Source organism: Dasypus novemcinctus, chromosome 14 (assembly GCF_030445035.2).
Source record: "Dasypus novemcinctus isolate mDasNov1 chromosome 14, mDasNov1.1.hap2, whole genome shotgun sequence".
NCBI classification, from domain to species: Eukaryota; Metazoa; Chordata; class Mammalia; order Cingulata; family Dasypodidae; genus Dasypus; species Dasypus novemcinctus.
The window spans coordinates 66,860,012-66,881,856 of NC_080686.1; the positions used below are offsets into that span (position 1 = coordinate 66,860,012).

Sequence of the window (21,845 nt, forward strand, 5' to 3'; positions counted from 1 at the left end):
GTTCCCTGGGTTCATCTAGATACTTACTATTAATTTATTCCCAATTATATAGTTACCACAGTATACCTTCTACACCCATACCCTTCTGTCAGGACATGAATTTATTTTTGCTCCTATCTTTAGAAATGATAAGTGTTAAATCTCTAAATGTTGCTTCCATATTTTAAATTATTACCTTTCTTTCTACCTCAGAATAATATTTCCCAATTTTTTCCCTCTCATACATGATGTTACCTTATCTATTATCTATTTTCTTTGGATCTTTATTGTCAAACAATTGAAAAACTAGACTTGACAATTTTCTCTCTTGGTATAAATCTTCATTATTAGCAACAAAATGCAAGCAAGTGAATCATAGTAAGATTTTCAGTCTTTGCAGCCTGATGGTGCTCCATCTAATCTGCCTTTAGCTATAGAAATACAGGTCAACCTTGTTAACCCAATTAGCTGAACATCTTTATCCACAAAATCTTACAGATGGTTCTACTGTTTCAGGAGTCTGAAAGCATCTGTTGAAAATTCTCAACCTGCTTCCACCAAATATATTTGAATCATATCTGTAGTTGTATTTGATTATATACCTGTAGACATTTGAGGATTAGTGTTGAGAAAGAATTTTATGTCATATACTTATCCTCGATGAACATTAACATCTAGTACAATTAATTATAATAGAGGTAAAAATTAAACAAACAAAACAAAAATATATGCTATTGAGGTATTTAGACCAAGTTTTCTATTGACTTCCATTGTTCTTTTTGTGGTTTGATATAGAATATTGCTTTTTTACTTCCTCTAACATATCAAGTGAAAAAAAAATAAAGATATGGTTTTTATTTCTTTTTAACATAAAAAATTCTTTGAAAAAAGATTGAGAAAAATATAAAAATATTACTAGCGAATGCTTTTGGTTTTATAATTTTAAATATAACTGAAAATTAATAATGTGGCAATGTTATGAAGATTAAATGAAGTAATATATGTAAAGCATTTAGAATATAGCCTAGCAAATAATAAATATTTAATAATAGTAGTTATTATTATCATCATTATTAAGTACACTTTTTATTCTTTTCAAGATTTTACTCTGAATGATTTCCTGGGTCAAAATGTATCAAATTTTCTAACACCCCCTACTGTTGTCAAATTGCCTACCTAAAAGGTTAAACCAACAGGAAAACATAAAATTGCTTTTCATCTTGGCATTGGTTAATATCATAATATCATATTATCCTATTTTCAATTCCATTGGTTGTTATATTTTTTTAAACATTTAGAAAACATTTACCTTCTAATTATCAGTCAAGAATAAATCATTACATTTTCTTCTTTTCATGAGAATTTAGTGCTTCTTTTTCAGTACCTGCTTTTGATAATTCTTTAAAACCACAATTTCAATGTTCTTGATTTCTTAAATGTAATTTATTTTCCAGTGGACAAATGATTGCTTTTACTTCAATTTAAAGGAAGGCTATGTGGTTGATGTTTTCTGTGTATTTTAGACTTCTTCCCCTTACTTTACACATGTGATAGACATACAATTTTTGAATAATTGTGGTTTTACTCAATGGTCTATAGGTGCCTAAGTAATTTTTTTTCCTTTGAAAGTAATAGTGCATATTGACCATTTATAATACCTTACCATAACCATGGTCAGGGCTACTTTATTATTTCTCATAGCATTCGTTTCTACCATATTCATTAATAATGATTTGCCTTATTTTATAATTTCATAAAATCTTACACAAAATTCATGATTCTTATGACTAAAATCACTATTTTGGCATGATTTGGGTTTTCATTCCCTTTAAGACACATTTTCTTTGTATATTTTTTATTATTTTCACCAATTTTTATAAGGTAACATCTACAAGCATGATGTATATATAGTATGGTTAGCTGCCTCTAGTCCCTAGTATTATAAAAAGAATAGGAAAATATTGCACTGAATTTAGTCTTATTAAATTTCCATTTTTCACTTAAGGCTTAAGATATTTTCTTTAGTTATGCTCAAATTGAATTGTCAGTCCCAGATATGTATTGTAACTTTTGAAGCTTGATTATGAATCTCTTCTTGGACTTTATTTAATTTTCAAATTTCTTATTAAAAAAAATCTTTAGGTGGAAAACTTATCTCAGCCTTACTCTTCTTTTAACAATGTACTTTGCTCTTAAAAATATCTTTTAAAAAATTAAATCACTTTGATTGTTAGTAATTTTTCTTTATAATTTTTGTGTTTTGTCTATTTTTGTCCCTCAAAAGTGGTAAATTGCCAATACCCTTATTATTTATTTAATTTGAACATTTTGCAGTATTTTTTCGCCTAAAAAAAAAATCAAGATTATTTTCTAGTCTATTTTTACCGTTTCCACACATTGAAATTATCTACTTTTTAATTTTTCTGCCTTTTCTTATGCTTTTCTTCTAAAGTATTCTTTTTGTTGGCCATTAACTCAATATAAGTTAGTTTTTAAAAGAGAACATTTCTTCAGTTATTCACTTGGTTGCTCTTTTTAAATCCCTTTCAGGGACCTGTAAGACTCAAGCAATTGAGTGCCTGCCTCCCACAGGGAGGTGGTGGGTTCCATTCCAGGTGCCTCCTGAAAAAAAACAGAAACAAACAGCAGGATTCATAGTTACTTGCAACAACACTGAGGGCTTGACATACTGGCCTGTCCTCCCCTATTAGTTACTGCCTATGCTCTCAAAAGACTCTCGCCCCCCTATTGGAGAACATAGAAGGACTTCCCAGGATGAGAGTCCAATACCTTCCTGCTCATTGTGTGAGTCTCCACCCACTGATACAACACACTATGACAAGATGAACACTAACACACTCCCTAAAAGTCTGCCCTAGGTGTGCTCTGTCCCACTTGCCCCCCACATCCAGTGCCCTAAAAAAAAAGACACTGGGGGATAAATGGAAGAAAATGTCACTGTGCATACAAGACAACAGATCTCACAGTGATGAAAGACATAATGTCAAAAAAATTTTTTTTAATTTTATATTTTTTATTTCAAAAATTAAAAATGATTTTTGTATTTTGTTATTTTTAAAACTATCATTATTTCATTTCTTGTTAACTGTATTTGGTTATTTTGTTGGCTTCAATTTTGAAGAAGTTTTGGATCACAGAATGGTTACAACTGTTGCAGCGGAGGATCATTGGTGCAGGTATCAGTGATGAGGGATGAATGGGAGGAGGTTCACCTGGGGCATATGAATGTGTTAATGTATTCATGGGGCATTCTCACAGTGGGTGGAGATTCATACAATGACCAAAAGAATATTGAATTCCCATCCTGGGGAGCTCTGCCATATTCTCTAATGGTATAGCAAGAATCCCTCGAGTACAGGGGCAGTGACTAGTGAAGGAGGATGAACCATTGACAGGCCCTTGATATTGATGTACTTATGAACCTTTACTTTTGAAATTGGGTCTTAGCTTAGTATTGTATTGTGCCTAAGTATTACCTCTGGAGAGCCTCCTTGTTGTTCAAATGTGGCCTCTAACTAAGCCGAACTCAGCATAAAAATGCATTGCTTTCCCCTGCACCAACCCCCGCCCTGGTGAGGGACATGACTCCCAGAGATGAGCCTCCCTGGCACCGAGGGATTACTACCAAGCACCAACTAGCAATGGAACTAGAAAAAGACCTTGACCAAAACGGGTGAAGGGTAAAGACAAATGGATTTATATGGGTAAGAGACTTTAAAGTGAGTTCTGAGGTCATTCTAGAGGTTACACTTAAGCATGTCTTAGTAGGATCTTATTGACTACCAAAGTAAATATTGCCTCATATAGCAGGGTTCTTGAGGGCTCTGGAGACATCCATATACTATAGACAGGGCAGATAGCTCAGGAGTTAGGTGCCTTGCCAGTGGGCCCTCCTTTGGAATTTATGCTCCCCAGTGTGACAGAGTTGGACTCAGTTGTGGTTTTCCTACACATGGCTCTTCTGTTCTTTATTTGAACCTATAATCAGTACTAGAGTTGATAGGCATATTTCCAAGAGACTTATATCTTTGGGCTGTCCATGTGACAGCTGGGCTCTGAATCTTAACAGAATTACAACACCTACTCTCCAGTATATCGGTCTCACTCAGGACAACTAACAAGGAGATGATGATGGGCAACAACCATGCCAAGGAACAGAGAGTCTATGACTTCAAGCAAGATAGTCCCATCCATCTGCCCCATGGGATCTAAGCCTCCCCTTAATTAGAGGTGGAGTGGGCATCACCACAGAATTCTCAGAATTGGAGAATGGATAATGGACTAGAGTAGACTTACTGTTATTCTAGTATAGGCTTATTGTTGTTCTAGCAATGGAAGAACTTTTATCATTGATCTAGTACTGAAAATTATTGAAAAAGAGAGCAATTATTAATACAAAAATTTATATGATGCTTTAGAATTAACTGATACTTTTACTTATATTATCTTAGTTAATCATTACTATTACTAAGTCATACAGTATTAATACAGTATCCTCATTATAAAGATTTTGGCAATGGCATTTGGATAGTTAACATGTCTCTATATTTTCTCTGAGCTTATCTTTTGCTGCTTTTCTCTTTTTCTTGTTTTATCTTATACAATATTGGAAATACTATCTGACCTTTTTCTTCTACAATATTATTTGGTGCATATTCTCTTTATTTTCTAAATCTTTTGGGATTTGTACAACCCTTGATAAAAACTTAGCTGTATCTTTTAATTTTAATCTTGAACTTGACCCTGGCCTAGCTATTAAATTTTTTTAAGTTCTTTTCTAGGACACTGAATGTACATAATCTTCTTCATTGGAAACATTAAAAACTATCTATTTTGTATAAAGACAGCTATAAAGTACTTTTTATTTATTTTTTCAACTAATATTTGTTAAGTACCTACAGTTTTCTAAGCACTGAAAGGAAGGTGATGAACAAGACAGTGAGGCAATCAACGTCCCTATTCTTGTAGAATTTATACTTACCTGTGACATTTCAGGACATTATAATGTAAAATTGTGCTCACAAGGACCATTATTAAACTAGGCCTTCGGTTTCACCTTGATTTTGTCGAAATTGAAAAGTCATTTGCTTATGACTTCGTCTCGTATTTCATTTTTATTAAGTGTTTGTGAATATGGAGCCTGAGAACTAAAAGTCAGAATCTTGATATTTAAATACCTTAACATCTATTTGCTTCTTGCTATCTTGCAACTGAAAATTCTAGTATTAGAATTTATACTAAAGAAAGGAAGGGAAGTATCATAGTGTAATTGCCTAGAAGTGGGGCCTGAGATAGGAATACAAGTGCATTTGATTTATTGAGGGTGTGCTCTTAAGGAAAAAATAAATGACAACACCAAAACAAACTATAACGGACTGAGTGAAATGATAAGAGGTACGAAAAAGCTGAACAAGGATGTGGTCTCAGCTAAGCAAATCAATCCGTGGGGATGGGAGATTGATCATAAATCATTCTTTACTATCGCTCTTCCTTGAGTCAAGAAGGCTAGATTTTTGTACACCTGTATTCATCATGTGCTGGCTAAGATCCATTCTTGGGATGGGAGTACCCTTCTAGATGAGAAGGTTTTCATCATTTGAGCATATTTCTTTGGGGGAGAGGGGCGCTTGTGAGCAATTAACAGCTAACCTTTTTAGCAGCTGAGGTGTGGGTGTATGGCCTGGTAAACAGGATTTGGCCAGGTCATCAATAGTGTGCATCGTTGTCTATGCTTTGCACCATTAGGAGCTGATGGTCCCTGACAATTAAGTATACAATAGCCAGGCACTTGTACTCCAGAATTCTGTGTTCACAATTTCTTGGAAGATTTATAAGAGGAGGGCTATGGTTGCTACCACTGCAGTTGGTCCTGTGGCCATATCTGGCACTTAAAACTTCCTTTTTTTAAACTTCTGTTGATATAGATGATTTGCCTGGTAGATTGCCTCAGATGGGGGTCTGAGCCCCTTGTCATCATGTCCTTATCACGGTTTTTCTTTTACAGTTGTAATGTGACTTGAAAATAATAAAAGATTCTCCAGTGGATATCCTTAGTGTCAGACATGTCCTGCTACCCACATTTTACAGCAGCCATCTCACCTGGGAGTAATGGTTAAGAAGTACACTTTTACTTCTACCTATTGATTCCTGGACCTGTATGTTCTATCTACTGGAGGCACAGACCATATGGTAATCGTTGATTTAAGGAGTATACCACATCATGAAGGATAGTGTCCTTTTCTTGAAGGGTGTCCATTTCAAACTATGGTCTCAATTTCATGTTTAAGATGGCACTCTACAACTATATTAGGCAAAAAGATTCTGGGTGGCATGGTATGTGGTAAGATCAGTGGTAATGTGGTCACTACATTACCACTACCAAGGAGACATATTTCCTCTTCTTGGTCTGAAGTAAATTACATGGTACCCCATGTAGCTAAAGCAGGGATTCTGTTAAGCACATATATAGTGGTGCCTGCTGAAGCATTTTGGGTAAGGAAGACAAACTTATACAAAGACTACATATCTTTTTATTTTTGAGTTATTGGAGTTCTTTATATATGCAAGATATAAGTCTCCTATCAGATATGTGGTTACAAAATATTTTCTCCCATTGTGTGGGCTCTCTTTTCACTTTCTTGACAAACTCCTTTGAGGTGCAGAAGGCTTTAATTTTGAGGAAGTCCCATTTATCTATTTGTTCTTCTGCTGCTTGTGCTTTTGGTGTGAAGTTTATGAAACCATTTCCTATTACAAGGTCCTGTAGATGGTTCCCAACATTGCTTTCCAAAGTCTTTATGGTCTTATCTCTTATATTTAGGTCTTTGATCCATCTCCAGTTGATTTTTGTTTAAATTGTGAGTTGGTAATCCTCTTTCTTTCTTTCACGTATGGATATCCAGTTCTCCAGGCACCATTTGTTGAAGAGGCCATTCTCTCCCACTTGAGAGGGTTTGGTGGCCTTGTCAAATACCATATGGCTGTATATATGAGGATCTATATCAGAACTCTCAATTCGGTTCCATTGGTCAATTTGTCTATCCTTGTGCCAATACCATGCTGTTTTCACTACTTTGATTTCCTTGAAAAGTGTTGTGTAGTTTTCTGTTTATAAGTCTTTCACATCTTTTTTTAAAAAATATCTTTAGTTAAATTTATTCCTAGGTATTTGATTTTGTTATTTACTATTGTAAATAGTATTTGATTCCTGATTTCCTCCTCAGATTGTTCATTATTGGTGTATAGAAATCGTACTGATTTTTGCGCATTGATCTTGTAACCTGCGAATTTACTGAACTCATTTATAAGTTCTAGAAGATTTGTTGTAGACTTCTCAGGATTTTCTATGTATAGGATCATATCATCTGCAAATAGTGAAATTTTGACTTCTTCCTTTCCAATTTGGATGCCTTTTATGTCTGGTTCTTGCCTCAGTGCTCGAGCACGTACTTCTAAGACTATGTTAAATAAGAGGGGTGATAGTGGGCATCCTTGTCTTGTTCCTGATCTTAGAGGGAAAGATTTTAGGATTTCACCATTGTAAATTATGTTAGCTGTGAGTTTTTCATATATCCTCTTTATCATGTTCAGAAAGTTTCCTTCTATTCTGATCATTTGCTGTGTTTTTATCAAGAAAGGGTGCTGTTTTTGTCAAATGCTTTTTCTGCATCTGTCGATATGATCATGTGATTTTTTCCCTTCCATCTGTTTATATGGTATATTACATTAATTGATTTTCTTAGACTGAACCATCCTTGCATACCAGGAATGAAGCCCACATGGTGTATAATTTGTTTAATGTGTTGTTGAGTACGATTAGCAAGTATTTTGTTGAGTATTTTCACATCTAGGTTCATTAGAGAGATTGGTCTGTAACTTTCCTTTCTTGTGGTGTCTTTGTTTGGCTTTGGTACCAGAGTAATGTTGGCATCATAGAATGAGTTAGGCAATGTTCCTTCTGTTTTGATTTTTTGGAAGAGTTTAAGCAAGATTGATGTTCTTTCCAGAATGTTTGGTAGAATTCACCTGTGAAGCTGTCTGGCCCAGGGCTCTTCTTAGTTGGGAGGTTTTTAATGACTGATTCTATCTCTTTACTTGTGATTGGTTTGTTGAGATCATCAATTTTTTCTTTTGTCAATGTAGGCTGCTTATGTGTTTCTAGGAATTTTTCTATATCGTCCTTCTTGTTGGAATACAGTTTTTCAAAGTATCCTCTTATGATAGTCTTTATTTCTGTGGGGTCAGTAGTGATGTGTCTGTCTTATTTCTTATTTCTTATTTTGCATATTTGCACCTTCTCTCTTTTTTCTTTGTTAGTCTCGCTAAGGGTTTGTCGATTTTATTGATCTTCTCAAAGAACCAGCTCTTGGTTTTGTTTATTTTTTTCAAGTGCTTTCTTATTTTTTGTTTTGTTTAGTTCTGCTCTGATCTTTGTTATTTCTTTCTTTCTTCTTCCTTTTGGGTTAGTTTGTTGTTTTTTTTACTAATTCCTTCAAGTGTGCAGTTAGTTCTTCAATTTTAGCTTTTCTTTTTTGATTTTTGAATTTATGGCTATGAATTTCCCTCTCAGTACTGCTTTGCTGCATTCCGTAAGTTTGGATATGTGATGCTATCATTTTCGTTATTTTCAAGGTAATTATTAATTTCTTTTGAGATTTCCTCCTTGACTCACTTTTTACCTAAGAGTGTGTTGTTTAACTTCCAAATCTGTGTGCCAAATCTGTGACTCTGGTCCTCAGACACCTCTGAAGAAGATATACAAATGGCTAAAAGACACATGAAAAAATGCTCAAAATCACTAGCTATTAGGGAAATATAAATCAAAACATCAATGAGATACATCTTACTCCCATAAGACTGGCAGCTATCAAAAAATCAGAAGACTACAGTTGTTGGAGAGGATGTGGAGGAATGGGAACACTCATCCACTGCTGGTGGGAATGCAGAAGGATCCAGCAATTCTGGAGCACAGTTTGGTGGTTTCTCAAAAAACTGGCTATAGATTTGCCATATGACCCAGCAATTCCACTGCTGGGTATATACCCAGTAGAACTGAAAACAAGAACACAAACCAATATATGCACACCAATGTTGATAGCAGCACTGTTCACGGTTGCCAAAAGTTGGAATCAACCCAAATGCCCATCGTCAGATGAAGGGATAAATAAAATGTGGCATATACATACAGTGGAATACAACTCAGCTATAAGAACAAATACACTACAAACACATGTGATAACATGGATGAAAGAACCTTATGTTGAGTGAAGCAACCCAGGCATTGAAGTACAAATACTACATGGCCTCTCTGATATGAAGTAAACCAAGCTGTCTTAGAGAGCTAGAGACTGGATGATAAACTTCAAGGAAGTTGAGGGTAGAGGAAGATTGCAAGCTGACACCTACATCGGTGAAATCTATGAAAAACTGGAGGTAAGTATTTGTACAGGGAAGGGTAAAAAAATGGGGGCATAGGGCTACCTTTAGGTTGGGCTTTGTGGGCTTGGGAGGATGGGTCAGATGGCCCACGAAATTGTGGGGAGGGTGGGGGGAGCATTTGAACATAGGAGATTGTCAGGTAAGTGGTTGAAATTATAATGTAGAGAAAACTCTTTAGAAAACATAATACGGAAGGTTACCTGTTTAAGTTGCTTAAGGGGAGGCATCTGACACAGGGCAAGCTCTAGGGAGTGTGTGAGTGTTCATTTTTTCATAGTGGGTTATATCATTGGGTGGAGATCCATACAATGGGAGTGAAGGTATACTCACATCCTGGGGAGGACTTATGTTCTCAAACAGAGAGAATTGTATTTCTCAAGAGATTTGGTGGCTCCCAATGGGTTAGGGCAGTCAAACATGTCAAGCCTTCAACATTGTTGCAAGTGTCTTTGAATATGGTCCTTCAAGTAATGAAGATTGATTGTCGTGGTGGGCCCTGAGGGGAGAAGGAAAGAGGTGCTGAATAGATGGAATCAGTGTAACTGTGGGGCAGTATAAGTGTTCCACAGATCATGCGATGATGGATATAGGACATGTTAAATTACACCAAAACTGTATAAAAGTGTATAGGCTAAAATGCAAACCATAATGTAAAACATAAGATAACTAAAAATTCAGAAAATTGTATAGTCAAAAATATAAACCATAATGTAAACTCAAATGGAACCATGTTTGAAAGCTGTTGTTTCAATATCTGTACATTAGATGCAGCAAATATAATATGAATATGTAAAAAGATCATTTCTGGGGAAGGAACAAAGGGTTTGATGTTGGATATGTGGGAGTACCATATATTGTTTATAAGAATTACTGTGATCTAAAACTTATGTGAAGACAAACTTAATAATTAGAAGAAAAAAAAAGGAAGGATGTAGACACTGAGGAAGAAATGGAAGAAATTGCCTTGCCACTGTACATACAGGGCAACACCTATAGCAGTGATGAAAGGCAAAATGTCAAAAATAAAGCTTTTTCATTTTTTCATTTTTTAATATCCCAGTTTATTTTTCCTTTAATTTTTCTAAATTACTGTGTATTCTATATCCAACTTTTAAACCCATCACTGCATTCTATTTTACTATTAATGGAACCTGGCAATATATTAGGCTTCCTCTTTTAAAGAAGTTTTGGACTACAGAGAGGTTCAACTATGGCAGGGAGGAACACTGGTGTGGGGTGTTATTGATACGGGGCACATGGTTGGGAGGAAGTTCTCCAGGGCATGTATACAAGGTACATAAAAATGTTTGGATAGTTTCATAGTGTTTTCAGTTAAAAACGACAACTGAGAGAATGCTCAGTTCCTAGCCAGGGGAGCTCTATCACATTCCCAATGGAACAGCAACAATCCCCCAAGTGCAATGGCAAAGACCAATAAAGATAGATTGTCCAACAATGAGACCTTGTTACTGATGACTCTGATTATGAGCCTGTATGCCTGAAATATGAACTAGGCCTAGAGCTGCAGGATGCCTAAGAGTTACCTCCTGAGAGCCTCCATGTTGCTCAAATGTGGCCACTCTCTAAGCCAAACTCGGCATGTAAATGCATTACCTTCCCCGTGGCATGGGACATGACTCCCGAGGATGAGCCTCACTGGCACTGAGGGATTACTACCAAGCACCAGCTGATGATGTAACTAGAAAAAGACCTTGAATAAAAGGGTCAATCAGAGCAGCAGAATATCTTAGTCTACATGTAATATCAGGTGTTAAAAACTGCTTTTTGACCTTCGAAAAGAGGGGGAAATGGAAAGGACAAATGAGTTTATATGGCTATGAGTCTCCAAAAGAGTTGGGTGGTCATCAGAGGATTATGATTACGCATGCCTCTGCAGGGTACCAGAGATAGCCAAAGTAGATAGAAACCCAGGTCCTGATTCTCCAGGGGGCTACGGAGACGCACAGGTTCTATTGTCATGGCAGATGGCTTTGGAGTTCAGGGCCATGTCAGTTGGCCCTACTTTGGAATTTGTTTTCCTGAGTGTGATGGAGTTGGACTCAGATAAGACCTTTCTGCACATGCCTCTTCTGTTACTTTTACCGGACCTGTGGTTGCGTTTGGGTTGGTGTATACTCAGGAGACCTGAATCTCTGGACTATCCATGTGACAGCCAGGCCCTGAGCCTCAGCAGACTTCCATCTCCTACTGTCTGGTTTATTGGACTTACCCTGGCCAGCTAACAGGGAAGTGAAGAAGATAAACCACCACACCAGGGATCCAAGAGTGCCTACAACTGCAAGCAGGAGAATTGCATCCATCATCCATGTGGAGTCTAAGCCCCTTCTTGATGTAGAGAGGGACTAGGCTTAACCATCCAAGGGTCCACAGGATGGAGGAATAGAGTATATTGTGATTAGTAAGGGAAGATATTGTAATATTGATGTGGAGAAAGTGGCCATGGTAGCTACTGATGGTAGGGAGAGTGAAGAAGAGATATGATGGCGCATTTTCAGGATTTGGAGTTATCCTGGGTGTTGCTGCAGGGACAGATGCTGGACATTGTGTGTCCTGCCATGGCCTACTGGGTGGAATGGGGGAGAGTGTAGACTATAATGAAAACCACTGTCTATGTGGTGCAGCAGTGCTCCAAAATGTATTCACCAGGTGCATTGAATGTACCATGATGATAGAAGGTGTTGCTGATGTGGGAAGAGTAGGGTTGGGGGTATATGGGGACCTCATATTTTTTTATTGTAACATTTAAAAGAAAATAAAGAAAAAAAAGACTATATATCTATTATTATTTTTTTTAAAGATTTATTTATTTATTTCTCCCCCACCCCCGTCTGTTCTCTGTTTCTCTGTGACTATTTGCTGCATCTTGTTTCTTTGCCCGCTTCTGTTGTTGTCAGCGGCACGGGAATCTGTGTCTCTTTTTGTTGTGTCAGCTCTCCGTGTGTGCGGTGCCATTCTTGGGCAGGCTACACTTTGTTTCGCGCTGGGTGGCTCTCCTTACGGGGTGCACTCCTTGTGCGTGGGGCTCTCCTATGCGGGGGACACCCCAGCGTGGCACGGCACTCCTCGTGCGCATCAGCGCAGCCCAGCTCCACACGGGTCAAGGAGGCCCGGGGTTTGAACCGCGGACCTCCCATGTGGTAGACAGATGCCCTAACCACTGGGCCAAGTCTGTTTCCCAATATATATCTATTCTTGTTTGAATGAATTACTTGTTATTACAGCCAACTTATTGCTAAATATCATGTTGGTTTTTTTGAAGAATAGAACCATGTTGGGGTTTCTTAGGTTGACAGCTCAAATATTCAGCAGGAGCAGTAGCTGGATAAATCATGGTGAGAGGTAGAATATGCTTTTGGGCACATGTTGTAGCCCTACTTATCTGCCACCATGGTCTATTCCATTTATGGGAATTGGTGGGTGTGGTGGTCTGAAGCTGTATGTGCCCCAGGAGAACTTGTTCTTAAATCTAATCCAATACTGTGGATGTAAACCCATTGTAAGTAGGTCCTTTCGTTAAGGTGTGGGCCACCTCAATCAGGATAGTCTTAATCCTATTCCCAGAATCCTTTATGAGAGAATGGAATTAGAGAAGAGAAAACCATGGAAGCAAGGAGCTGAAATCAATGAAACCTGGAAGAGAAGGGAGAAACCAGTAGACACTTCCATATGCCTTGCCATTTGATAGAGGAACCAAGGACTGTTGGGCAGCCAGTCTTCAGGAAGAAAACCACTGCCTTGATGATGCCTAGATTTGAACATTTCCTGACCTCAAAACCATGATGAAATAAAGTCCTATTGTTTAACTTGATGCATTTCAAATATTTGCTTTGAGCAGAATATAGGAAACTAAAACAGTGTGGTTGGTGAGGACAGAGGCTGGCTGACATCTATTGACCAATTCATCTGGTCTGCTTGGTTACTTAGTGTTTCCATTTTAAGCAGATGATATCTGACACACACCAACGTGCGATGTAAAGATCCATACCTTCAGTCTACCCCCATAAGTCCATCTACATTTCTCTATGTGAGAATGCCTGGTCCCTGAATTTCTAATCTGGCTTTTCTTCCTGTGTCCTGAACAACCAGGTAAGCTATTTGCCACTACCTATGAGTCCATAAATATATATTCTAACTTGGGCTATTTTTTTCTTCTTACAATGTGGTAATTTTGGACTGATGCAAAAAATACTTAACCAAATACTAGCAAAAGGATTCCAATAGCCTAGTGAAAAGATTATATACCATAATGAGGGATTTATCTCAAGAATGCAAGTATGGCTCAACATATGACTATCAGTCAATGTAAGATACCTCATAAATAGAACAAAGAAAGAAACATGATTATCTCAATAGATGCAGAAAAGGTATTTGATAAAATTCAATACCTTTTCATGCTTGAAACACTCTGGAAATTAGGAATACAAGTGAGCTTCCTCAATGTCATAAAGGCCATTTATGGAAAACCCACATCTAATAACATACTCAGTGATGAAAGCTATCCTCCTAAGATCAGGAAGAAAAAAAAGTATCCACACGTTCACCATTGCTAATCAATATTGTCTTAGAAGTTCTAACCAGAGCAATTAGACAAGAAAAAGAAATGAAAGAAATAAAAGATATCCAAATTGGAAAGGAAGAATTACAGCAATCTCTATTTGCAGATTACTTGATTCTACATATAGAAAATACAAAGGATTCCAAAGTAAAACTACTAGGGTCACCAAATGAATTCAGTGAAGTGGTAGGGTGCAACATCAATATGAAAAATCCAACTGTGTTTCTATACATTAGTAATGAACAATCCAAAGAGGAAATAGAGAAAGCAGTTCCTTTTACAATAGCATCTAAAAGAATAAAATATCTAGGAATAAAATTAAACAAGGATATAAAAGACTTGTACACTGAAAATTACCAACTATCACTGAAAGAAATTCAGATCTAAAGAAGGTGTTCATGCATTGGAAGAATTAATACTGTTAAATTGTCAATTCTGCCCAAAGTGAAAAATAGATTCAATGTTATCCCTAACTCAATTCCAGAAACCATTTTTGCAGACATGGAAGAGATTAACCCTTCAATTCATATGGAATTTCAAGGAACCCTGAATAGCCAAAACAATTTGAAAAGAAGAAAAAATTTGTCAGAGTCATAGTCCCAGATTCCAAAATTTACTACAAAGTTACAGTAATCAAAACAATGTGGTACTGGCATAAGAAGTGACTTATAGACTAATGGATGGGATTGCAAATCCAGAAATATACTCTCATATCTACGGCTAATTGATTTTGATAAAGGTGTCAAGTACCTCTGATGGGAAGAATAGTCAGTTCTAAAAAAGCTGTAGGGAAAACTGGATATCCACATGCAAAAGAGTTAAGACGGACCTCTACCTTACACCATATATAGAAATTAACTTAAAAGATATTAATAAAATAAAAGAACTTAATCCATAAAACTCTGATGATAACATAGGAACAAATCTTCATGGTAATGGATTTGGAATGGATTCTTAGATATGATACCAAAAAATATGAACAAGGAAAGAAACAAAATAGACAAATTGAACTTCATCAAAATTGAAAAGTTTTTTCCAGCAAACTTCATTAAGGAAAATGAAAAGCAGCCTGTAGAATGGGAGAAAATAGTTGCCAATAATATATCTGATAAGGACTTGATATCCAGAATATATAAAGAACTCCTACAACAATAAGAAAAACCCTAACACCTCAATTAATAAATGAGTATAGGATTTGAACATTTTTCCAAAGAGGATACAGAAATGGCCAATAAGCATATGGAAAAGGTGCTAAATAACATTAGCCATTGGGAAAATGCAAATCAAAACTACAATGAGATAACTACTTCACAACCACAAAGATGAGTGCTATTAAAAGTGAAAATAACAATTGTTGGAGACGATGCAGAAAAATTTGCACTCTAGTTCCTTGTTGGAAAGAATGTAAAATGGTGCAGTAGTATGTGGAAAGCATTATGGTAACTCCTCAAGAAGTTAAATATAGAATTACCGTATGACCTGATAGTTATACTTCTAGGTATTTACCTAAAGAGATTGGATACAGGGACTCAAATACTTGAGTCCAATCTTTATAACAGCATTATTCACCAATAGCCAAATGTGCAAACGACCCATCTGTCCATCAACAGATGAATGGATAAACACAAGGGAATATTTTTTAGCCTAAGAAGGAATGAAGTTCTGGGACATACTGCAACATAGATGAACTTTGAATACATTGTGCTGAGCGATATAAGCAAGGCATATAAGGACAAATATTATATGATTTGACTTATATGAAATAGAAATGGGAAAACCATAGACAGAAACTGTCTTAGATGTTACCATGGTATTCGGGGAGAAGAGGTGAGAGAGTTGTTGCTTAGTGTGTTGGAAAGTAAATTTTTAATTAAAAAAGAGCAGATAACCATGTACACTCCCTGAATCTTTGCCTATTGGGAGGATTTCCCCTCATCACCTCCCCTTCTTTAACTGGTTGGTCATAAATAGTTGTGAGCTTGGAAAGAGGCATTGATACAATAGTGATAAGTGACTTGGTAGTCTGGGTCATATATTTGGGCAATTTACTTGTGCCCTCTGGACCTGTGTAATCCCAATCCCAGATCAGCTACCTCCATTTTATGACTGAATTCTGTTACGCCCATCTGACTTTGTGATTTGGTGGATCCCATTGTGGGCATCTGGTCACAAGGTTATATGATAAACCAAGGTCAGATGTTCCATCTCTAAATGACTCAGTATCATGACAGAACAGTTTTAAGAATGGATTTCTTAGTTTTCGAATAGCATATTCTATCATTAGACTGGGCCAACAGAGAACAGCCACTGTTAGATTTTCAGCAATACTAATGCCCCCCTAACTAGTATATTTATACCATCTTGCTAAATAGAATGTCCTCTGAGTTCTGTGGAATATAGCCAGTGTATTTTCCGGTTGTATATCCACTTCTCTTTTTTGATGCCTCCCTCTACAATCTTCCTGGTTAGGACTGGCATCTCTATTTCATTTAATATAACCCATCACTTCTTCTGTGCTCCCAGTATCATATTAATACCATATGCTGGGGCCCTTGCCATAGTGTTAAATTATATGTCACATAATTGACAAACTATCTCTTATCCAGCTTTTGACCCAGCACCATCAGGATCCTCTGCTAGTCACACTCTCCCAGTTCCTGCTGTTAGTTAGGATCTTCTTTGGTGTACAATCTCTCTTCATTCCTAGCCCGTCATACTCTCCCAGTTCCTGTGTTAGTTAGGATCTTCTTTGGTGTACAATCTCTCTTCATTCCTAGCAAGTCTAGCACTTTCTCAGTTGGGTTATTTTAATATTTGACAATTTATTGGTCAGGTGCCCAGGAAAAGAGGTGTTGCATACCCTGAAGGAGACCATCAGAGTCTTATAAGGTACCTACCTCCATTAAGGATTCTTGACTTTTTTTCTTAGAGTATTAATGGATATATAGAACAGTCATGCATAAAATCCAGTATTCCCATATACCACCTGTGGCAGCTTTACACTATTTTATGAATTCCAAAAAGATAAAGATTGTGTTTGTGGGTTGGTCCATTCCTGTGGGTGTGATGTCTTCTTTTGAGTGATCTATGTCAGTGAGATGTGACTCAGGTTGAGTCTCCACCCTTTTGCTGGATCTGATATAAACAGATTCACCTGGACAGACACAGTAAAAAGAGCTTTGCCATTTTTTGATCCTGCTTGTAACAGAAAGCAGAAGGTCGAGTAGCTGAGGCCCCAGAGAGAGATGAGCTGTATACCTCGCAGTTCTTAGCTGAGCCTGAAAGAGGTGGCCTGGTGAGAAACAAGCAGTGTGACAGTTTGAGATTATTTTATGAATCCCAAAAAGAGAAAGATTATATTTGTAAATATCTATTCTTCTGGGTGAAATACCCTTTGATTATATTGGATTCAGTTGAGGGGCCCTTGATTAAATTACCTGTTAAGATTAGGGCTTTGATTTGACCATATCAGGAAACAGTGACTCAGGTTGAGTCCCCGCTCCCTGGTGGGCAGACATGAACAGACACAGACACTCACTCAAGAAGACATGCCAGAAGAGAGAATTTTGCAATTTTTGATCCTGCCACGTGATAGAAAGGAGAAGACTCAAACAGCTAAAGCCCCGGGGATTGAGATAAACCATGTGCTGGAGAGTTTGTAGCTGACCCTGGGAAGAGAACCAAAACTGATATAGGAAGTCCCGAGAGACAAACCCTATGCCAGCTTAAAGCTGAGATTGGGAAGAAGCTGGGCCCACAGAGTCTCAAGAAGAAGAAGCAGCCCAGGAAGGAGAGAACACACAGAGATTAGTGACTGTCTTGCTTCAAATGTGGCAAGTGACTTTGGTGAGAAAGCAACCTTTTGTTGGGCTTTTTAGGGCCTTGTAAGCATAAGCTTTACCCCAAATAAATAACCTTTATAAAAGACAACAGAATTCTGGTATTTTGCATCAGCACCTCTTGGCAAACTAATACAAGCTCTGTGCTTGGTTGACCTCAGCTGAGACCTTGGAGACAGTACAGCTCAGAGGGGAAGGCAGAAACCAGGCAGAGATTGTCCGCCATCTTGCTTCTACATACAGCAGCTGACTTGGGTGAGAAAACACCTCTTACGATGCCTTGAGGTGGACTTTTCATGGCCTTGGAACTGTAAGCTTTTACTCCAAATAAATACCCTTTTCAAAGGTGAACACATACCTGATACTTTGTATTGCAATCTTTTGGCAAACTGAAATGAAAATTGGTACCAATAGAGTGGGGTTTTGCTTCTTGCAATTACCAAAAATGCTGGAGTGGTATTATAAATGAGTAAGGGCTATTTTTGGAGGAATCGTGAGATGCTTGATAGAATAGACCTAGGTAATTTCTGGTGAGGTCTTGGAAGGAAATGATGGAACTATTATTGGAAACTGGAGGAAAGGTGATAAGTGTTTTAATGTTGCAAAGAATTTAGCAAAATTGACTCCTGATGTGAGATGGAAGGCAGAATTTGAAAATGACAAGCTTGGGTGTTTAACTAACAAGATTTCCAAGGTAAATGTTGAAAATGCAGACTGTCTTCTCCATGAAGCTTATAGCAAAGTATGAGAGCAGAGAGATAAACTTAGAATTGAATTGTTAGGCACAAAGTATCCAGAGACTGATTTTGGAAATTCTGAGCTTTCAGAAAACAAGCCCCCAGGGGAAAACCCCCAAATTTGAGGAATTAACTAAACTTGAACTTGTAAGTCAGGATTGGAAATGCAGTTATCCAGGAAGGACTTGAGGAAAGTCTTACTGTCTGATGGCTTGGACCCCTGTTTCTTATATGCTAAACCAACAAGCTTTTTGTGAGATCTGTATGAACAAAACCATTATCAGGGAGAGGGAGGGGAGAGATTGAAGGAAAATGACTTCAAGAGGAAAACTGCCTGAGCCGGCGGGGGCGAGTCAGGGACCTGTGGGAAGAGGCGGGGTGGGGCAGGAGTCGAGCAAAGAATGGAGGCAAGACTGGGTTCTGATCAAGCCTCGTTTATTGGGGGTAGAACATGGGAATATATAGAGAGGGAAGGGAACGTGTACATAGGTGATAGGCTGGTCTTGTGGGTGGCAGACGTCCAAGGAGGGGATTGGCCGACAGTTCGCACCGGGTCTGCGGAGTTTCGCGTTTTGCGCGTGCGTATTGCTGTGGTCACCTGAGTAGTGGCGGGAGGGGGAGAACAAAGAAGCAGGGAGGAGAAGAATAAGGAAATGACAGGGCAGATTTGTGACCTCTGCCATGTTGTGAGAGGCTGTAAACAGACCTCACAGCGGGTGGCTCCCCACAGAAAACCCTGGAAGCTGAGATCTGGAATTAAGACATCTCCTCAAGCCAAGTGAGGGACCCCACCCATGTGTAAGGAGACCGTGAGTTTACCTCGACATTTGAAGAGAGTGGATGTTCCAGCCCGTTGTTCAAGGAGAGTTTGGCTACAGAGACAGAGGGGCACATTCCATTATGGTTGATGAGAGTTAGATCACCACCCCACTCTTCTGAAGGGGCTGGGCCTGAATGCCAGAGATTAGGAAGGATGTTGCCACCACCTCACTGTACTAATGGGGTTGAGACTGTCCCCAGAGATTGGGGAAAGTGTGGCCATCACCCCATTGTTCTTGGAGGGTAGGGTCTGGAGCTCAGATGCCATCCAGATGCTTGAAGAGGGTAGAACCAATGGACATTGGGCAAGCCTGTGGAAAGGGTTGGCCCCCATGAGGCCCTGAGGATAAGAATAAACCATCATTTTAAGACCGACTCTCAGACTTTGAAATCAAGTGGAATATGCCCTGCAGGTTCAGAAGTGTTAGGACCAGTAACTTTTCCTGCCTCCCCTTCCAAATATCCTTATGGTAATGCAAATGTATATTCTATACCTGTCTCTCCTCTGTATATTGGAAGCAGGTAACTTGCTTTGTAAGTTTCACAGGTCTACAGCCAAAGGCAACTTTGCCCCAAGACAAACTGCATGCCTATAACTGATTTTGATGTAATTTTGTACTTACCATTACTACTGAAATGATTTAATGTTTTGGAATATTGTGATGTAATGAATGTATTTTGCATATGGAAAGCCATGTTTTTTGGGGATTAAGAGGGTAGAGTGTGGCCATTTGAGATTGTTTTATGAATCCCCAATTGAGAATGATTTTATTTTTAGGCTGATCCACTCCTGTGGGTGTGAGAACTTCTTTTGATTGTACTATATCAGTGAGACGTGACTCAGGTTGAGTCTCCGCCCCTTGCTGGGTCTGATATAAACGGACTCATAGGGATAGATACAGAAAAAATAGCTCTGCCATGTTTTGATCCTGCCTTGTGACAGAAAGCAGATGCTCAAGCAGCTGAGGCTCCGAGAAGAGATGAGACATTTGCCTGATAGCTTGCAGCTGAAATTGGGCAGAAAGCGGAGCAGCTCAGGCTCAGACAGGAGGCCTGGTAAAAGACAAACTCTATGGCTGGTTGCTCTCAGCTGAGCTCTGGGAGATGATACATCCCAGGGGGAAGGCAAAGGACGGGTAGAGATTGCCTGCCATCTTGCTTCTATACATGGAAGCTGATTTGGGTGAAAAGCACCTCTTAAAGTGCCTTGAGTTGGATTTTTCATAGCCTTGGAATTGCAAGTTTTTACCCCAAATAAATATCTTTTATAAAAGCCAGCACATTTCTGGTACTTTGCATTGCCAGCCTTTTGCCAAAGTAAAATACCACCGTATTATTGACACTTTGCATTGCTATGGTGTATTTTTTACAATTGATAAAAGGACACTGTATTATTAACTATAAGCCCTGGTTTAATTAAGGAGTCACTGTGTTGTGCAGTTCCATGGATTTTAAAAAAAATTTATTCCAGTACGATATATACAACATACATGTCCCCTTTTAACCTCAATCAGATACATATTTTAGTCCTGTTAATTGTGCTCACCATCACCAGCATCTATTACCAAAACATTTCCCTTAACTTCTATTCCCTATCCCCATCCCAACTCTGTTACCTATATTCTAGATATTGACTGTATTAGTTTGCTTATTCTAATTATTTCCTTTCTGTTAGATCATACACTGTTCACCCTTTGGTGCCTGGCTTGCTTATTTCACTCAACATATCTTCAGTGCTCATCCATGTTGTCACATGTATAAAGACTTCATTCCATTTTAAGATTGAATAACATTCCATTGTATGTATATTCATTTTGTTTATTCATTCATCAGTTGAAGCACCTTCAGTTGCTTCCATTTTTTGGGAGTTTTGAATAATGCAGTTATGAACATTGGTGTGCAAATATCTATTCAAGCCCCTACGTTTAATTCCTTTGGATATATACCTAGAAGTGTAGCTATTTGATTATATGGTAATTCTAAACTTTTCCCTCTGATGAAATGCCAAGCTGTCTTCCACAGTGGCTGCACCATTTTACATTCCTGCCAACAATAAATGAGCATTCATATTTCTCCACATCTCTCCAACACTTGTAATTTTCCAATTTTTAAATAGCAGCCATTCTAGTGGGTATGAAATGGTATCTCCTTGTGGTTTTGAATTGCATTTCCCTATGGCTAATGATGTTGAGCATCTTTTTATGTTCTTTCTGACCATTTGTATATCATCGTTAGAAAAATGCCTGTTCAAGTCTTTTGCCCATATTTTGGTTATGTTTTTGTCTTTTTATTTATAAGTTGGAGGATTTCTTTTTATATTCAGGATATTAAACCTTTATCAGCTATGTTGTTTCCAAGTATTTCCACCATTGTGTAGATGTTGTTTAACTTTCATTTTTGAAGGATTACTTTGCTTGATACAGAATTTTTGGCTGA

General features: G+C 37.9%; 1 protein-coding gene across 50 annotated transcripts in view; it reads left to right on the plus strand.

Annotated features, from left to right (window-relative positions):
- The window catches only part of RIMS2 (regulating synaptic membrane exocytosis 2), a 734,990-nt gene that overhangs the window by 277,259 nt on the left and 435,886 nt on the right, over positions 1-21,845 (plus strand). The window lies entirely within an intron of this gene.